Here is a 7,379-nt window from a genome sequence, read left to right as displayed (position 1 = left end):
CACCTTTCAACTTAAAACTTTAACCATCAAGAATCTTTGTTTAGAAGGCCTCAAAGTGTTTGGATTTAAAAGTTCACATATTTAAGAGCAGATCTGGTCAGAGATTTAAAAACAAAAAGTTACATTTTAAAATCAATTCTGTAACAGACCGGCAGAAAATGCAAAGAGCACAATACAGGAGTAAAATGATCAAACTTCCAGGTGCCAGTCAAGAGTCTGGCAGCTGCATTTTGAAGCATCTGAATTCGATTAGATTGACTTATTACAATATAAGAAAGATAATTTAAATAAAGAGAATATAATAAATAATAAAGAGAATTACAATAATCAAGCAGAGATGACACATGCATGGATCACTCTCTCAAACTCTGAAAAGGATTTAAAAAAAAGTTCTTATAGCTTTTGATAGCAATCTTAATTTTAGGGGGGGGGGGGGGGGTAGATTTAACTACATAATTTATCTGTTTATCAAATTCAGCATAGAAATGAAATTACACCCCACGCTTGGTAAAAATGGACCCCAAAGGGTATAGCAAGAACAAAACAGAGGCCAAAATGGAGCTTTGGTGAGGAAGGAAAACTATCGAGACAAACAGAGAATGTTCTGTCATCAAGATCAAATGCCACAAGGGCTTTTCACACTGAGCTTAACCGGTTATCGGCGTTCTAAACACAGCTTTTAACCCTGGGTAAGGGAACGTATCACACTTGAAATCTAGATGCGGGGTTAACACCACTTTTTACCCTGGACTATAAAATCATGCTCTGGAAATAAAAATGCACTACTTTTGCTGTGTTAACTCTGCATCGTGGTGCCAAACTTGTGCAGTGGAAAACAATGCCGTTTTAGAATTTTAAAGCTAGACGCAACCGACAGTCAATTGTGTGTGTCATATTATATATGAAAGCAACCGACAGTCACCCGACAGTCAATCGTGTGTCTTATATATCAAAGTCCCTTTAAGACAAGTCATATCACTCGGCGGCCATCTTTGAAATGCCTCTCGGGCATGCAAGTGCAGCTCCTATCTCTTTGAACGGGGAAGCATTATATTCTCCAAAACTGTTCACCAAGCTTATGATTAAATTTCATGTTTGAAATCACCAAATGAAATCAAACAACAAATGTCTAAAATTCAGCATTTTTCAGCCTGGACAAAGATAATGTGCAATCCTAAACATGCATGTGTCTAACAGCAACTGCAGAAAGTGACACAATACTATACTAATCAAAGATTAGCTCTTTCATTTAGAAGGCAAGGCTTATTCATCATATTGGGCGTTGCACTTTCTCCCATTCTTAAAGGTCCACTGAAATTAAAATGTAAGTTTTTTAGCTTTTAGTATGACTGTGTTAGCCTTAAAGTTATGAATAAGCTGGTATGTTCCAAAACTATGACAAAATTTGCATTTAGGATATAAGCATTGAAAATTTACAGTCTCCCCCTTCCGTTTAAAACGAATCTCAGATTTTGGTGACATCATCGCAGACTTCACTTTCTCGTCAAATCTTCTGTCCAATCAAAATGCTCTCTAGAATCTAAAGCCCGCCCCCTATACTGCCGAAGCTAAAACGCTAATAGGCTGAAATCGGTCATGAGTTGTTAACACACATTTACTAATTTCTACATGGTGAAAGGCACATAGCATTTATGTGATAGGAAACGATTCAGTGTAAATATGCTTTCATTTGAGGCGAATAAAGTCTGGTTTCATGTTAGTTTCACACACCACGGCAGCGCACACACCCCAATGGCTCTGGTCTAAATTTAGACTACAGACACAAGAGCGCAGCGCGGATCATATGCGCAAGTCCGCGCAGACAATAAACATATCGACCCATTTGAATTCTGCACAGAATGTTGCAATTCAAAGGGATTTGGAGGAGATTATGGTGGTAAACAGTGTTAGAGGAAACTGGCTTTACCAACAAAGAAAGAAGAAGGTCCGCTCTTGCGCTCTAGTCAAACTGTATATTAACGAAACGCTATTGGCTGTTTCAAAAAAGGGGAGGAGCTGCTAACAGCTGAAGCCGTTTCAGGGGAAATTACGTCACACATTGAATAATGCGGCGCGTTTCAAGGCACTTCAGTGGACCTTTAAATGGGTAGGCTACTTCAGCGCTAGGAAGATGAATCTGTATTTAAATGGGTCATAAGTAAATGCACTTTTACAAGCTGATTGTATGGAAATGTGTGTTGGCAGTGTCTGTACACAACCATTTATAATAAAAATCCATCAAGTGTCATTTTTAGTTTTTTTTAAAATCTCCTTATATGTTTTCCCCTGTGGTGGAACAGGAGCTTTGTGCCCTGGATGTGCATCCCACAATACGGGCCAACATTTCTAAAGAATGCTTTCAGCACCTTGTTGAAGTAGTGGCACGTAGAATTAAGGCAGTTCTGAAGGCGAAAGGGGTCATAATAATCCTTCAGGTGAGTGTAGCCTATATATATATATATATATATATATATATATATATATATATATATATATATATATATATATAGTCTTTGCTTATATTCACGTGCTATGCAAATATGCAAATAAGGATTTTAACCAGGGGTTTAGAAATGTATGGTGTAAAACTGCAGTTTATAAATACCCAAGATTAAGTATAGTATAAGCAGTATGAAAGACAACCAGGATTCCGAGAAGCATCACTGAGTCCACTATAGGGTACCGGTACTTTGATTATTTTGTAATGCAACACAGTTTGCTGTGTAACTGAATAATTTTTTATAATTTTATTAATGACATGCATTTACTAGCTATAAAAGGTCCTTTACTTTTCCCATTAAAAGAGACATGTCAACAAACATTTTCCAGCCCCTGAAAATTCTGGAAAGATGTTCTTTTCCCCAGACTCCAGCCCTGTGACCACGACGAGACGTGCAGACCAGCATATACCCTGTGTCTCATCCTTTTCCACAACTCAGTGGAAAAAAAACTCTGAACATTTCCCTGAAACAGGCTCTAACACGTGTGGAGTTAACTACTAATTTTCCAAAATTAGTGTGTTGACCTTTCTCACTTTAAAGTTTTTGTAATGTTCAAGGAACTTCAGGTTTGGAGCAGGTTTAGATATTGAAGCGAGAGCAAACAACTAGGATAAATGAGTTCATGGCCATGCATGCTCCATCTCTGTGAGAGAGAAACATTTTCTCCGGTGTAGTTTCCAGCTTATGGACTGTTCCTGCCAGGTCTATTATACAGTGTGTTTGGAGAAAAGGGTCTCTGGGACATTTCGAATTTATTAGCATTGCCTCAGCTGGATTGCAGTAAAGAACTGTGATGTGTATATGAATGTGGAAAGGAGATGGACACGTGCCAACTCTAATCTGCAATAATCTCCATCCTCCTGTTCAGAGATGATCTCTCCATCCCTCAGCAGCGGATGAATGGACACGAGGGACTTTGAAGGGAAGGATCAGAGAAACGTGCAAAGATCTTTTGCGTAGCACTCCGTTGATGTAGTACAGTGAAAGCTATAAAAACATGCATGTATTGTTTCCCTGTCAAGCCTCATTAGGAAAGAAAAATAAAAATAAAAGAACAAGTGTTTGAACACACTTGCCTCTTAAACAAAATGTGTAGCAATGATACATCTGAAGATGTCTTGATGTCTTTTTTTATCCACAGGGACTCCTGAACTAATCGTTACACCCTTCATTTATCAAGACAGAAATCAATAGAATAAACAAAATCAGTCCATGACGAGGTTTCGGAGCTGAAGTGGTGCTAAGACTGAAATGGATTTTCTGCATCCAATAAAAGGGATACGTATAAGCAGAAGAGAAATCAATAAAATGTAATTATAGCCCAATGGACCTGGGAATGGCTGGAAACTGATCTGTCACCAAGGCCTTTAAGAGACGCATTACAGAGGGCTAATTTTATAACAGCTGGAATGAGTTTAGAAGCAAATGGGAAGGACAGTAGCCTGTCGCCAATACACAAACTGACAATTAAATCAGGGCCTTACAGTTCCATGTCAGCTTGTTCAATTTGTCTATATTGATATGTATTCTAATCCAAAATATTGCATGCATGCTAAGAAAAAAAAAAATCATAATATTTAATTCTGCATGGATAAACAAATCTAAAGAAACCTATGAAATGTCCAAATGTATGTTATATATGCACATTACTGTTCAAAAGTTTAGGGTCGGTTTAGGGTTAATATATTTTGAAATTTAATTTATTCCTGTTATGCAAAGCTGAATTTTCAGAAGCCATTACTATAGTGGTCTGTGTCACAGGATCCTTCAGAAATCAATATGCTGATTTGGTGCTAAAGAAACATTTCTCATGGTTGTAAAAGGTTTGTTTCATTAATAAGAAATACAACCTAAGAAGAAACCCCTTATCATATTTGTCATTGGAATAAATGTCATATATATATATATATATATACAAAATAAGGCTGTCAGCATGAGCAGTCAAGCAAGAGCCATTCAAAACCGGAGACTCGCAGTAACAGAAATTGCATTTCATAGTGCACCGAGGGGGGAAAAAATCAAGTCATGCAGAGAACAAACAATCTTACAGCATGAATGGTCTGATGTGAAGAGATCAGCCATCTTACAGACCAGCAGTATATCTGGGGAATGAACCATCACCAGCATTCACAATGAATGGGTCTATACAAAGGGCCACAGTAATAGAGATGTGTATGGAAAAAGATGAAGAGATGCTGAAAGATGTATAAAAGACTGATAATACAGAGAATAATTGTGGTAACTGGCATTGAAGGATCAGGAAACCCCTCCGTGTGTAGACTGTTATGAGTCATTCAAACACCACAAGAGTATCCTTTACCATACAAGGATTTCCGTGTCTGCCTACCCCCACATCGCCAAAGACTGTAAATGGCTCTGAGCACATAAGTCAGCACTGTTTCTCTTGGTCTTCAGTCTTGTAGTCTCCCACAGGAAAGAGGGCTGCTGACGTTGATTCTCCAACTGGGGCTGGGCCAGACTTGTAAGGGCAAGTAGCTTAATGGGATCTCCCATGACATCTCCAATGTTTTTCTCATTTAAGATCAGATATCTGTTGTTTATAATATTTATTTGCCTCCATTCACCACTGCTAGCAAAAGTGTGATATGCATGATATGGCAAAATCCGTTTTTTTTACTGAGGTAGTGGAAATTGAAAAATGTTCTCAAGACACTCATTACTATTCTTATTAGGTTAATGTTTCCCTTAAAGCTTGACTCCACCTTGCAAGCAACACATCAGCCACCAGTTGAGGATCCATCCCAATTGAGTGGTGCAGGTATGATGTCACTTTGTAGGCCAACCGGCAGTTTCCCTGGACAAAAAACCCAATAGGATTCCCCGCTTTGTTTTAGATTATCGGGTGGGAAAAACAAGCTCCTTGATCAACAAAACTTCCATGTTTTGTTTTTTTGTCCATCAAGATAATTATTACAGATGAACGCAACTTTTATTAACATTGAAGCCTAAATGCAGTTGCCAGAAGCAAAAAGCTAAAGATCCATAAAGCTAACTATTTCATAACATACCGTTTGAGTTTAAAAGTGGACTGTTGTGGACTGATTAATGTCCCTGACAGCCTCTGTCCCATATAGCCGCTTAGCAACCGCCTTTTTCCAAGACACGTACGGCTTTTTAAAAACAATCACAAGTGGGATAATACTGATGTATTTAAATAATAAAACGTGAAAGTGTCTTGTCTTGACCTTGTGTTCATGACAAACCTTATTTTAGCCATTTAAAAAAATCGCATTTTAAAAAAAAAACCATTGACTTCTGGACGATGGAAAGGAAGCGCTAAACTGCGTTGTCATGTCATACCTGAACTACTCTGTTGACTCTATTACGATGTTGCATCATCTTCATGAAAGAAGAAAAAAAGAAAAAAAAAACTCTCTTAAACCAGCCTAAACTGGTTTCCTGGTCTTAGCTGGTCGTTATTGAAAAAAAAAGGAAAACACACATTGTCCAATTTACGTAATCTTATTATTTGCGCTCTACGCAACAAAATTGTGTTTCTCTTCTAAATGTGATTTCTTTGCTTTCAATTGATGTAATTCTCTTAAATGTGCAATCTACTAGATTACATTATTTGGGGTTAATGTGAACCAATCAATTACTCGAACATGATTTTTGCTGAAACTGTAGTTCCCAGCATGCTTTGCGTGACTTGACGAAAAGAGTAAAATTGTTGAAAGTGTTATTTTATGTGTTTTTTGGACAAAATTAGATAAGGGGGAGACTTTGTTTAGTGTTTAATTATGTTTGAATAATTAGAACCATTTAAATTATACTGGGTTACCATAGTGGAGAAGAGCGGAGCGATTGCTTAGGCTGTGGACTGCGACAGCACATGTCATTAAAGAGCATTTCAAACATAGCACTAGACACATTCATTATGTGCTATTGCTGGCTAATAGAATGAAAGCTAGCTAGTGAAGTCTTATAAAGCAGTCAAGTGACCACAAAAATATAGAAAAAAACTAAATGAGCTTGTGATTTGATTAAAGAGGCAGGGTCTCAAAGCCCCCCTGTGCACACCATGTTGTTAGGAAGCCATATTAAAATCATTTTGAGACTACTCAATTGGGTTACTTAAATATTAGTTAATTCCATGATGTTGAAGTTATGTGAACAAATTGTGTTTGTTTAGCTTAATTGAATCATGTGGAACCGATGTACATGATTAAATCATGTAAATCCAACACACATTTTTTCAGTCTGATACTGGGCCTACACTGGATGTGTCAAAGCGACCTTTGCAATCCATTTGACCATGTCAGAAGTAGCACATTTTAATGTTGAGCTGGCCTACTATGCGATTAATTTGGAAACGTACGATTTTTCGGAAACAAGTAAGCAAGGTCTACAAAACATCAAAAGTAAGTAGAAAACTTAAAGGGGTACTTCAGCGCTGGAAAGATGAATCTGTATTTAAACTGGGTCATCAATGTAGTAGAAATGTGAAATTATTTTTGAATTTGGTGTCTTCTAGACTGAGAAAAGACAGAAAATGTATTTTTGTTCCATGGGGATGAAAGACTACAATTCCCAGAATGCTTCGCTGCCCTGTGTCATTGCCAACGCCACCAACTTGATTACAGTGACTGAGTTAGAGAAGACCTTACAATTAAAAACTGAACGTGTGTGTACAATATAATGAGTGAGTCACCGAGTATCACAGCACTGAGCACTAACTGCAGGAGTGATGAGAGCTGAGGTAATCGCGACTACACTCGCGGCATATATTCACAACGCGAGTTCAGTCTGGCGCGTTTCAGTTCATGCCTTTACAAGCTTAGCTTTCATAGAAATTAATTTGAGAAGTTAAAAGACTTACATTGCACACCATAGCTCCGTTTAAATGAGTGCCTGGAG

The 7,379-nt window shown here is 37.7% G+C and overlaps 1 long non-coding RNA gene across 1 annotated transcript; it reads left to right on the top strand.

Moving 5' to 3' along the window:
• Nucleotides 1-1,974: 1,974 nt before the first annotated feature.
• Nucleotides 1,975-3,572, top strand: LOC137045737 (uncharacterized). The gene is made up of 3 exons (XR_010898835.1): nucleotides 1,975-2,107; nucleotides 2,301-2,435; nucleotides 2,866-3,572. It is a non-coding gene; the product is annotated as an uncharacterized lncRNA (long non-coding RNA).
• Nucleotides 3,573-7,379: the final 3,807 nt, after the last annotated feature.

This window comes from Pseudorasbora parva, chromosome 17 (assembly GCF_024679245.1).
Source record: "Pseudorasbora parva isolate DD20220531a chromosome 17, ASM2467924v1, whole genome shotgun sequence".
NCBI lineage: Eukaryota > Metazoa > Chordata > Actinopteri > Cypriniformes > Gobionidae > Pseudorasbora > Pseudorasbora parva.
Note: the sequence above shows the minus strand (reverse complement) of the source record. Positions and strands in the feature narration are given on the sequence as shown.